The sequence below is a fragment of the Dermacentor variabilis genome, chromosome 6 (genome assembly GCF_050947875.1).
Source record: "Dermacentor variabilis isolate Ectoservices chromosome 6, ASM5094787v1, whole genome shotgun sequence".
NCBI classification, from domain to species: Eukaryota; Metazoa; Arthropoda; class Arachnida; order Ixodida; family Ixodidae; genus Dermacentor; species Dermacentor variabilis.
In genome coordinates this window covers 21,742,871-21,756,050 of record NC_134573.1, presented here as the reverse complement: position 1 = coordinate 21,756,050, position 13,180 = coordinate 21,742,871, and the positions used below count along the sequence as shown (strand labels likewise).

Below are 13,180 nucleotides of genomic sequence, written 5' to 3'. Positions count from 1 at the left end.
TTCCTCGGCAATAGCAAAGGAAAAGGCTCCTCTTTTGTTCCTCCAAGCGCTTGCTTACAAATTCCAGCTTGGCTTCCCTCTCATTTGCACTTCGCTTTGGTGAATGCTTGAATTGTGGAGTTTTACCTCCCGAAAGCAGGATTTAATTACGAGGGACGCCGTAGTGGAGGACTCAGGATTAATTCTGACCGTTCGGGAGTCATTAAAGTGACCTCAATTCACGGGCGTTTTCGCATTCCGCCCCCATCGAAATTCGGCCGCCGCGATTTGCTCCCGCGACCTCGTGCTTAGGAACGCAACACTACAGCAGTCTAAGCAAACGCTTGTTGTCTCTCCCCACTGTAGGCGAATGTCCGGCCGTGCTTGCTTTCTAGTGCAACGGTCAGCACGAGGTATATGGTGTTGCTGTTGTTGTATGGCCCAGTCTATGCGAGTACAGCAAAACGCAGGGCCATTTCACACGCTGCTCTATCGGCCGCAAACGAAGGACGCGCGTCGGCTCCGCGAATAGGGGACGCGCAAGACACCCACGCATGGAAAGAAATTCGGCTCAGTGGTTGCATCGCAGAACAGCCGCCAAGTGCACGTCCTCGTTCGGAACAAACGGGAAGATGCTCAACGGGAAGCGTTCGGGTTAGACGGGGCTGAAGAGGAAAAGGGTGTGCTCGAAGCCACCGCTACCGCTTGACGACCCCGGGCTTCCCAGATGTCCCGTTTACCTACTCGGCTCCTGCTGTGGTTTGTGTGTGGGCGTCGCCTCCAAACGCGGAAGCCGTTCGGCATTGCGATCCAAAAATACAACACAGAAACCGTTCACATTAACGGTGCGCTGAACAAGGATGCGCTTGCGCGTCTCTTAAGCCGGAGTGCCGCAGTGCGGCGTGCCTCGTAATAAAATATCGTGGTTTTGGCACGGAAAACCCCGCAAATAATGGTTGACTAAGCATACGCAGGAAGAAGACTGGAGGCAAACAATACAGCCAATGTCACAGAAACAACTAAGGTTGCCAGCCGGTCGGCAACGTATGCAAACCGCAGATGCACACTGGAGGCACACTGCAAAAAGGAAAGAAAGCAATAAAGGAAGTAACAGTTAAATAAAGAATGCGTGTAAATGGCTAACCACCCCCCCCCCCCCCCCCCCCAAGAAAAGACAACAAAAACAGACGGTGACCGTTGTCACTATCCTCGTTTCTCACGCTGATGGTCAGCTATGCACGCTGCTTTACACGCGGCCGGGTGGGGCAAGTTCGGGCCACGTAATAGAGCCCAGTTACTAACGTTTCGCCGGGGCGCGTTGTGACGACGATGGTGGCGCCGCCCTCGTTCCGCTCAGTTCCGTTTCTTTTCACAAAAGCCAGAAACGCCGCACAGAAGGGTCGGGAAACGCAACGTCGGCGGCGCACAAGAGTGCGTCGCGGGAGGGGCGCAGCGTCGTCTCGCTGCCACGCCGGTCACCGGCCCACGCCTTCCGCACGCTGCGAAGCGCACAGGGGTGCACGGAGAGAGCCACGCTCGCAGCGTCGCGCTGTACACGGGTGCAGCCAGCCAGGGTGCTCTGCGGAGTACGCGCTGAGCAGATGTATGAGGAACCCAATACCAGTGTAGCAGGACAGAGCTTGCTTATTTGGGTACAGATGCATCCTACCGAAGCAGCAAACGCACAAGACGCTAGAAATATCTAGACACGACACACGCTAAGTTCGACACCATACAGACAGACAGCACACGCAAATAGTTAAGGAATCCTGCAACACGGTGGCTGACCGCCAACTGGTGGCGGTTTATTCGAAGGAACAAAAACAGATACAGGAAATTATGTTCACACAGGAAAATGGCAGCAAGTAACCAGACAGCCACCGTCAGAAAAAAAAAAAAAAGAAGGAAACCTAGAAACAGCGGCTAGTTATCAGGCACCAAACGAGGCGAGAGCTACGGCCGGCCGACAACTATGACAGAATACATCCTTCGATGAAAGTGAAAGCATCTCTATAGAAGAAAGCTCAAAAGAAAGGGGGGGGGGTGCGACATAAAGGAACCAAAGACGCAATACCAATAAAAAATAAAACCCTAAAAGAGACAAACCCGAAAGTAAAGGCAACAATAGTAAAAAAAAATGACCTGTTTGGATGACAATGCGCATAAGAGTTCGAACTGATGTCGCTCGTCGACATGTGCAATATCCTCGTTAAGCGGTAAACCAGAAGCCGCACTGACACACGCGGAACCTCCCTTTTGATGATATACGCTCCCATATCTCACGCACTCGCTGTTCCTTCGGATAAAGCGCCAGGTGATAGTCACCCATCGTGTTGTTGTCCTCATTAAGTCGTTTGTGTGCACTGTTCTTTTTTTTTTTCATTATGCGGAATTTCCACCAACTAGCCCACACAAGCACTCATGTATAGCTAGTAAGAAAATATTACAGTTAGTCCTGATGCTGTACATGTTATTACCGAATGCCAATGGCAAACTGCATAGAAGCGTACCCCGAAAGTTCAAATGCCGTTGTCAAGGCAAAGGGCGGACATATTGAATAAAATGTGTTGTACTTCATTGCAAAGCTACTGAGCAAATGTTCCAAAGACTAAAAAAACGCAATTTTTTTTTATCTCAACCAAAATATCAGGCGTAAACCACGTGACAGAATTTATTCCTCACCCGGACGCTGGGCGCTGATTGAATCGATTTTAAACAGAATTTCGTTATGAGACAGGGCGTAGTGTGAGACTGCCGACTTATTTTGTCCAGCATGACATCTTTAATGCGCCGTCAATGCACGGGACAAGCGCGTTGTTGCATATCGTCCCCATCGAAATGAGGACGGCGCGACAGGGATTTCATCCCCCGACCTCGAGCTCAGTCACAGCGGCTAAGCCACAGCGGCGGCTGAACGCTCAGGTTTGTTCCGTCTGCCTGAGCGCTCTTTTTTCAAGTATGCGCATTAAGCCAGCTGTGACTCTCCGGTGTCAAGCAGCAGTTGATATACGTGTGCAGGCGCTCCTACGACTGCAGTCAGTCTTGGGAACTGCGACTCGTAGATCGTGTGGCATGGGCCTCCACGATCCAGGATACCTTACAGTACGGCGGCATGGTTGTATCAAGAAATGAATAAATGAACAAAGTAGACTGGGTATGCGAAGGGACTATTTTAATGCTCGCATTCAATAAAAGGTTCATATTCTAGCAACCTTAGCCACGATGCCTCACAAGAATGCGTCCGGCGAGAATCGAGCGCGCCTGCAGACGGCGCACATCGGACTTCGCCGCCGGACCCCCGCTCGCCGCGGCACGCATCGCCACAGCGGCCCGGCGACGACTTCCCGGCGCCTTCCGTGCCCAGAAAGATTTCCCTCCATTTGATGATCGAATGCCCTAAAGCGACATCTGTATTGTGCGGTGCTTCGCATTGCGCCCAAAACGGCTTCCTTCTTTCAGCATTCAACTCACACCAAAACACACCCCGTAATCGAAGCGACGACATCGCGCCTAGAAGTCATAGTCGCTGCGACGTGTGAAACCAAATTTGCATTTACTCTTTAATATTCACTATAAACGGAATTACATCGACAATAATTTGCCATTCGTTGTACCATGCCCAGACCAATTATCTTTCGGTTCGGCGCCCACGGATGGTCTTTCACGTATATAGCAGAGCCAAATAAAGTCCGACGCAAGTGTTGAAGAACAAGGCATGTATGCGATTTCGACGACACGCGTTTTATGCTTCGAGACGATAGCTTATGGTAACCTGCTTCTTCGATTGCGTTAGTTCGTGAAGAGCTTCTCTATGCAACTTCAAATGCCTAGGATGTCATTTTCGGTTACTATCTATTCACGCAATTTCACTCTGCCAAGTACGAGAAGGAAACCGAGGGGCCGGTTTGCGTTAGTCACAAGTCAAAGAAAGCATAGGGAAAATTATTTGTAGTTCTAATTGAAGTGCAGAAATGATAAGTGGAAACGGCGGCAAGTTATGCTTTCGTCCACTTTATTCTCCATTACAGCCGATCCTATCGACACATCAATTAAAACTACAAGTTAGTTTCCCTATGCTTTCCTTGGCTTCATTATATATCTGCTGGCTTCAGATGTACAGTCAACTCTCTCAGTAATTGAAAAGCAATGTCAGGCTGGAAATGCGCGATATTCGGCTCCACTTCATGAGCAGTTTTGTCTGAAGATCCGTGCGTCTGCCTTATTACGCGCCATCGTAATTTATGCACACATATTCGAAAGTGGCTCAGTTGAGGATTCGGCGCCACGGTTATCCATCCAAACCTGAGATGCAGCACTTTTCTCGGAATTAACGAATAAAAATAACATATTTCCGTAATTTATGCATTACACAACTGTTAATTTATTTTTTCCTCAATGCATGTACTTTGCGCGAAAATTACTATTTTGATCATCATTGCCGTATCTGCCACTGAGTGGTGTTCTGGCCTTTTCACCTGCATCCTCACATAAACATAGTAAACGGGAAATTCCACAGATTTCTGTGTAAACGGAACAACTTTGATGCGAAATAATTTGATTTAAGCTCAAAGGAATATGCACGTGCTCCCGATTTTACACGGTTACATGGGTTCTACTTACTTGTGCTCGCGTCCGTACTTGCTGGAAACCATTATACATGGGTTCCAATATCCACAGTTACAATTTGGCCGAATACACGTTGTCTTCATTTGCACATCGCGCAAACGCAAAACCGGGGCAATCTGCGCCCAGCTCAACAACAGATGCCGTTTCGGTTGGCAGTGAACACGACTGACAGCGTGGCAGATTCTGTCACAACTGGATCGAATGCTATGCAGTTGCAAAAGGCGCCCCGCAGTGTATACAAACATTCTTTGCGCGCCGCTTACAATGTTGTACACAATATGCTAGTGCCGTTTCGGCAGGCTGCCGCTCGACAAATCTTCGCACGGTGACAAGCTCAGATCTAGAGTGCGCGAATAACCTGTCGGAGAAATATGAACAGAAACACGCAAATGCCGCACAACCGTCACGTTCATAAGAATACGTGGTCGTCTGTAATCGCAAGTAATCTCTGATTAAAAACGGATTCGACTTTGCCCCTGATTTTTTTCGGGGCCGTATAAAGTACACAAACCGTCGCCAGTTGCTTGACTGGACCCCTACCGGTTGTTACGTTCAACAAGTGTTCTTCGATGTGACGCGGCGGCAGCGAGGATCAGCGTGCGGCGCTGTGAGCACAGGGCGAGGCACTCACCGAGCTGCGCCGGCGGGACCGCTGCTCCGTGGCCGGGCGTAGTGCGCGCTCACTGGAGCACGGCAGCCGTCATGCGCGTGGTCGGGCGCCACGCATGCGACGGGAACCTCACGCAAGGCGCACGCGACATAACAGGCGACGCCGCACACACAACGAACGACCGGCGACGCACGCTGCCGCCACTTCGCACCCGGCCGGCCGCGAAGGCGAGGAGGAAGCAACAACCCGCTACGAGCGCTCACCCGCTGGCGAAACGAGCGTCCCCTGGCGGAGCGTCGTCGAAGGTGTCCCCTCGCGAATGTCCGCTCCTCTTCCGCAGGAGGTGCATTTTCAATCTGGGTTGTTGAATTTTTACGGGCACCGGCAAGCAGGCAAGAATAATAGTCACTGCGATGTCTCTGGAATAGTAGTTCGTGGGAAAAGCAGACACGTTATTTGGTAGTGCGCACTGGCTGGGCAGTAGTTATGCGGTAAGCGGCGCAATGCAATGATCTCCTTCGCTCGATTCTTCCTTGTCATCCACGAGTCACGGCCGATACCTGGCCGATACCACTAGTGAAGCGGTAACAGTAACGCCACTGGAATAGGATTGCATTATCACGGCCATAATAGGCGTTCTTTTCCTTCGGTCCCATTCGTTTTGTATCAGCCGCCGCAGCGAGGGGTCCACTCTGACGAAGGCCTAGTGTTAACCAACTATAAAAGCCCAAAATATGCAAAACCAAAACAGAATTGCGGGAGAACTCGGACACAAGAAGTAGCCCATTCACACTGCTGTGATGTCGCAGGAAAGCTGCAACAGCCAATAGAAGTATTCACGCAAGGAATTATAAGCTTATAAAGGCAGGATAAACTCATGTAAAAGCAAATCTTTTTTGTCTACCATCCAGCAGTATCGCCTGGGTCACTCGTCTGCATCTCGCCGAGTAGATTCCATCTCACTGTTAAAATAGATGCGCGTCCAGTGACAGAATTCGTACCTCGGCAGCCGAAAGCAGCACCCCGATACGATAACCACTACACTCTAAAAAAAAGTTTACGCCCTGTGCCAGTCGTTGTTGGCTAATAATTGTCGTCTGCCTTGCTTGCGTTTCCTCTCTTGAATACTCCTCGCTTGCTACTTTCCAGTCGAGAATGCTGTGTCACGCTGACGACGCGCAAGCCGTTCGTGACTAGCAAGTACCGCGCTCGCAGCGTTAAAGAAAGGAAATGCGGCCAAGACTTATGACGATTATCGTTTGGGGACAAAATACAACCCAAAGGGTGTAAACTCGTTTTAGAGTGCAGGCCACAACCTTCCTTTCTTTTTTTTCCTACACTCTTAAAATGCCCCTGAAACGGTTCGGAAAATTTTGTAGACGCGTAGGGTACAGCTAAAATTAATCATTCGTACCACAATTTGTGTGAAACGCCTCATATTAAGACAGCTATGGATCATTACAATTTACCCTCCTCCATAGCCATGCATTTTGTCTTCAACTCGCTCACCGAGTGATCGGGACTAAGCTCCACCATCGCTGGCTCTGCGTCATGATGGCACGTCGTGTCGTCGACTTCCTGTTCTCTAGGAGCGAGCGCGCGAAGCCTCCCCAAACTCTCCACCAGCTGCTTGGCAGTGAATCCCAAGCGAGAGCTATCAGCAGTGTGCGTTGCGAGCATTCTGTCGCAGCGCCGAAAGTGTCTGGTATTCCGGTAACCACAGGCTACCCGGGTGTTTCGACGGAACGGCGGAAGCATAAACTCAAGCTGATGAAGAAACTTTAGCGTAGACGTACGTGAGCTGCCTGATCGGTCTCCACGGTCCAGCCACCTGTTGGCGCAGAGCTTAACCAGCCAAAGAAAGAGCTGACATTGTTCTAACCAAGTGTAAAACATTTTAAACATTTACAAAAACAACGTGTTAACGATTAAATAAGAATACATTTTCTTACTGCTACTGTGCGTGGTTGATCTCTGTGCCACCAGGTGGCTGCACCATACAGACCATTCAAATTTGCGCTTCTGCTTATCCCGTGAAAAAACACGCAAGGGGACACGGCTAGGCCCTGTCCCCTTGTGCTTGCGTTTACCCTAACACCGGACTCGCGAAACGATATTCCGTTAGTTATTGCGTTATCCGGGGGAAAGTGACAGCCGCAAACGCGCAAATCCTGGCGCCGATCGGATAGCGGCAGTCCGACGCGCTGAAGCCAGTCCACTCGTCTGCTGCCGTGCAGAGGGATACGATGTCGCAGCTTGACATATTGCCAGTCGCTGCGTTTGCAGTCCACAACGCCACAAGGTCGAATCATAGTGCCCGCGAAAAGACTGCGACCGACTCTGACCGCGGAGCTGTCGTCAAAATGTAGCACGTTGTAACACAAGCAGACGACGCTTGCTGTGTGCCGGAAGTACTACCACAGAACACCTATACAAATTTAGAGAAGGGAAACTGTACCTTCCACAGTGCTACAGAAATAAGCGTAGCGGTGGCGTCGTGAACTAAAGTATGCGACCACAGGTGGCGCTGTACAACAGGAAGCGGAAACGGGGTTTTGCACAGTATGGCCGTTGGCTTTACCAGGTGTTCTGTGGCTTTACTGGGTTTCTGGCTGCTGCGCTTCGATCGTGCTCCCGCCAGTTTAGTTGCTGTGTGGCAAACGTAGCGCCTACATGTATATGTAGGCGCTACGTTTGCCACACAGCAACCAAACTGGCGGTAGCACGATCGAGGCGCAGCAGAATACATGTAGCGCTGAGTCATATCGAGTTGAGGCACACTTTGAACTGACTTTTAAGGGCATCCTGAGCGGGTTTTCGTTTATTACGCCACCGTTACCCCGAGTTGTGCCGCCGCGCTCCAGCTGTTGCATTTCGTGTAGGGCTACTGACAGAATGCGGTTTCCAGGTGGCACGATGGCCTCGACTGGAATAAACGCACACGCCACCAAAGATTGAGTAAGCCTGAAAATATTTTATTTGCATTTTACAAGTACAACAAAAAGCACACGTCTACGCATCCACACAAACGCGGTTACATAGTCAAGAACATAGTCAAGAAATGGCTCATTAATAAGGGTAGGCACAAACGCACAAGAAAGAAGACCTAAGCTACAAAACGTACGGTCGGCTGCTAAGTATAATAATTTCCCTGTCACCGCGTGTCACTTCTATACAGCATCTTTACAGCACTACCAGGCCGGGTAGTTTGGCGGAAAGAACGCAACAGCTTACGGCCGTCAGCTGCCTCTTCCTTACGGGTGTCATAATTATCCTAATCTTCGTATCAACGTCGTGCAAGTGCGCATACAGGCATCTGTATCTGAGCCATATGTGCCAGCTTAATACATGTGTAGTGAAATTATGATAACCACTGCGTCTTATCAAACGTATTGGTTTTGCAAATGCGCATTACAGCTGACGGAACGACATACTGTAAGTGAAGCACAAGAGAACAAGGACAAAAGGAGGATACAACACTTGAAGAAATGAAGAATTAGTAGGCGTACAGCAAACAAGCGATGACGGAGAACACACAATGATGCATCGGGTGCTCTGTGACATCGGTTTGCGTACTTACGATGTTATGGATATCAACGGCATAAAAACGTACCTTCAAGCGTACTCCCTCAACCTCCGCCGCATTCATTATGATAATCAACGCCTAAACAAAATGAGGCACTATTTTTTGCCAAGAGTAGACCTCTTTACAGCAAGTCTATGTAATGACTCGCAGACGAAACCAGCATGCTTTCGAAAATGTTTTACCGCCGTAGTATTCGAACGCCAACGGCCAGGAAACACATCGATACCAATAGGCTGTCGGTGGTTAATCAAGTACAAAAACCTTGATGCTATGACTAAAAAGCAGCTTCAACAATCAAATTGAAGAAAGATCAACTGCCTATCTGTCTGAGGTAACAAAACATCCTTAGACACCTCGATTGTTTATGTCAATGGTTTGGGTAAAGTAAAAAATTCGGCATGTTCAGCGCCCCTAGCAGAGAAAGCACAAATTAAAGTATTCGACCAAATTACAGTAGCTCCACTTGCGCGCTTACGCTGAAACGCGCCTCGATTGACTTTTCGCCCTCTGTGGCGATTTGTTGAACTTGAGAGTGTGCGGGGCCTACTACAGTGTAGTGATAAATTGTTCTTATACATTATCTTTCTGTAACTTTCTTTTTATAGAAACAAATTAACTAACATTCGAAATTTTTTCACGAACATCATTTGTTCACCATAAAGGTGGAAAAATCGTCGATGACACGCCCTGGTCAGCAATATGAAACATCGTTCCAGCGCACAATTGAACACGGACGAGAAGAGAAAGACAACACGAACGCCGGACTTCAACTGGTTGGTTACAGCTGGGCTAGTTGAAGTCCGGCGTTCGTGTTGTCTTTCTCTTCTCGTCTGTGTTCAATTGTGCGCTGGAACGATGTTTCATAATGCCTAACCAACTAGCCCAGCTGTCCATACTGGGCAGCAAACCGGATAGCTCGCCCACATGCCGTCATATGGGTGATTTACGTCATCTGGGTAGGGGCGGATGAAAATTCCGCCGAGCAGTGTGCTGCGATCAGCAGTGGTGTACATTTTTAAAGCCTTTTATTAAATTACGCGCTTTAGCCGGAACACTTGGATGTGTCAATTAATGACCAGAAGGACCTACTCTAACGACTCAATACGTTTGTAGAAAATCTTCAAAATCGTTTCAGGGTCCCTTTAAGCGAAATTACACCTTTTTGCCACACAACGATAATCGTCATCTGATTTGTCCGCATTTCCTTTCTTTAACGCTGCGAGCCCGATACTTTCCAGTAACGAACGGCATGCGCGTTATCAGCATGACATAGCATTCCCGACAGGAAAGTATTGGGCGCGGCGTTTTCGAGAAAGGAAACGCAAGCAAGGCAGATGATGATTATCGTTGTGTGGCAGAGATACACTCCAAGGGGTGTACTTTTGCCTACACTCTTAAAACGGTTGCACCCTTTGGGGTGTATATTTGTCCCACAACAATAATCGTCATCTGGCTAGCTTGCGTTTCCTTTCTTGAAAACTCGGTGTTCGCTACTTTCCTGTCGAGAATGCTGCGTCACACTGATAACGCGCGTGCCGTTCGTGACTGGGAAGTACAGGGCTCGCAGCGTTAAAGAAAGGAAACGCGGGCAAGACAGATGACGATTATCGTTGTGGGACAAGATAAGCCCCAAAGGGTGTAAATTTTTCTAAGAGTGTACACTCTAAAAAAGTGCTTGGACCCTTTCGGGTGTATATCTGCCACACAACGATAATCGTCTTCAGCCTTGATGCGTTTCTTTTCTTTAACGCTACGAGCCCGCTACTATCCAGTAACGAATGGCATGCGCGTTATCAGCATGACATAGCATTCCGGACAGGAAAGTATTGGGCGCGGCGTTTTCAAGAAAGGAAACGCATCGCGGCAGATGACGATTATCGTTGTGCGGCAGAGATACACTTCAAATGGTGCAAACGTTTTTTTAGAGTGTAAGAGTGTACAGGGTAGTCCTTTATGAAAGGGAACACGCGAGCTCGTGGCCCGTGCTCTGCGGAAGCTGATTAGAATGCTAGCAAGTGGTAGCGATTGGGAAACACGTCTGCTTGTGGCGTCATCTGTTGGCGGCCAGAATAACCAGGCACGGCCGATAGGCAAGCGCCTGCGAGAATTAGCTGGATCCGCGTTGGGGCCGCGTTGGCTGAGTAAAGGTTCCCAAAACTTGCCTTGTTGAATATTTTGTTCCTTTAGAACACAATGTAGTGAATCTGTACCGCTATATAATTAAGTAGGCCCTAGAAGACGCCATCAGAATCCATGACGTCACAGCGACCAGGTGCGGAAATTTCAGGGGCACCGCCACTCGTCTTTCGTTCTTGCGCTTTTTCTGGCTTACTAAGCGTCTTATCGTGGTAAGAGTGGTCTCTTTGATGTAGTAGGAAGGCAATTTGCTGATCCAGAAGAAATCCTTCTTCTATTTAGTGTCCCTTTAAGTTGGCCCACCCTCAAATTTCAAGTTGACCCACATCCAAATTTCAAGTTGGCCCATGGCGCATCCAAAAATTTAAATTGGGCCACTCCCAAATTTATGTTGGCCCGCACCCAAATGTCATGTTGGCCCACTTCAACTAAAGGCTTTCCCGTGCATTTTCTGTGGACCCTATGTATCCCTATTGTTATTCTCTGTCATCAACTTTTTTTTCAATTGCTGCTCGTCGCTTATAAAGCTACACATTTACACTATTATGAATAAATGCCGTAACGTCGTACATTACGCATTTTTGGGCAGGCATTACACTTTTTGCGTGGCGGACAGATCGTGCTGCGGGCTCGCAGAAGCACACTTACGCATTCAAATACGCTGGGAGTGCCTATTAACTAGCGGGCAAATGTTGGCCCTTCCACGTTTCCAATCTGCTAGCGTACCAAGTGCTGTTTGATAGCAGCAGACGCTGCGTTGGTTGCAGGCCCCGCCTGTCGCGCATCTACCAGGCGTGGGAGGAAGTCCAGAGCCGCTTGCCTATCAGCCGTGCCTGCTTATTTTGGCCGCCAAGAGATGGCGCTACAAGTGGAAGTGCTTCCCCTTGTTGCCTGTTGCTGGCGCTCTAAGCAGCCTCAGGTACAGTGCCTAGGATACTTTACCTTAGGAGAACACAGGCCACGCGCTCGCGTGTTCCCTTCCATAAAGAAGCACCCTGTACATGGCATCTATTGCATCCTGTACTTTGTTGTGCGGGACGCGAGCGCAGCTGGAAATCAGCAGAAAGAAGCGAGTGATGAAGAGCAAGCAACAACTGGCTTTATTTTTGTGCTCGTCCAGCCTCTACGGCTCGGTTGCACACCCTCGCACCACTTCCCTTTCCCGCACACTCCGCGATAATATTTTATGGAGTCGAAAAGGAGAAAGGGTGTCTCACTGCTGCTGTGCGACCGTGAGACCGCCACATCACTTCCCCTCCTAGTGAGTTAGCGAACGTTCATAGGACGATTTAAATTGTTCACAAGTCCATACGACGGGACGCCCTGGGGACTCGTCCACTGCGTGTCCTTGTGAGTTGGCGTGTTTGGACGAGTAGAGCCTTGGAGGGTCAGAGATGACGGTGCATGTGAAACGGTGTCTGCTTCTTCGATGTGCGCTGGCTTCAGCCGATCGAGCGATACCACTTTGTGACGACCGCGCACGTCAAGGGTGAACTGCTTCTCCCCTCGACGCAGCACTCGGAATGGCCCGTTATACGGCGGTTGGAGTGGCCGATGAAATGCGTCGTGGCGCACCAACACGTGTGTGCATCAAGCGAGTACTGATGGTACGCACACCGCGCGTGGCGCTGCCCGTCGCGGTGGCGTAGTGCGAAGGTTTTCCATTATGGCTCGTAGCCTAAGTGCGTAGGCCGCGATGGCTGTGCAACCGTCTTGCGGGCTGCCCGTAAAGAATTCTCCTGGAAAGCGTAAAGTCGTTCCGTAGACCAGTTCGGCCGCGCTGCAGCCGATGTTTGTCTTGACAGCTGTCCGGATTGCCAAGAGGATGAGTGGTAGTGCCTTCATCCAGCTACGCTTTTCTGTTGCGGCGAGCGCTGACTTCTGCTGGTGGCGGAAACGCTCCACCATGCCTTTGCTAATCGGGTGGTAGGCGGTTGTTCTGATGCGAGAAGCACCAATGAAACGTGTAATGCTGGCGAAAAGTGATGATTCGAACTGCATTCCACCGTCCGTTGTTATTGTAGATGGTGCACCGAAACGAGCAACCCAGTGGTGCAAGAAGGCGCGGGCTACCGTGTCAGCAGTGATACCCGCTGCTGGTATGGCCTCCGCCCAGCGCGTGAATCTGTCAAGTTACGTCAGTAAATAGGCATACTCTTGGCAAGGCGGCAGAGGTCCGACAATGTCGAGGTCTAAGACGTCGAAATCCGCGCCTGGAGGCGCGAACATTGCCAACGGGGTCA

General features: G+C 49.7%; 1 protein-coding gene across 1 annotated transcript in view; it reads right to left on the bottom strand.

Moving 5' to 3' along the window:
• The window catches only part of LOC142584684 (seizure 6-like protein 2), a 207,318-nt gene extending 201,892 nt beyond the window's left edge, over positions 1 to 5,426 (bottom strand). Inside the window, exon 1 of the mRNA XM_075694871.1 lies at positions 5,237 to 5,426. The gene's annotated coding sequence lies outside the window, so the exon portion shown is untranslated. The remainder of the gene's footprint in view (positions 1 to 5,236) is intronic.
• Between the last annotated feature and the right edge of the window lie 7,754 nt (positions 5,427 to 13,180).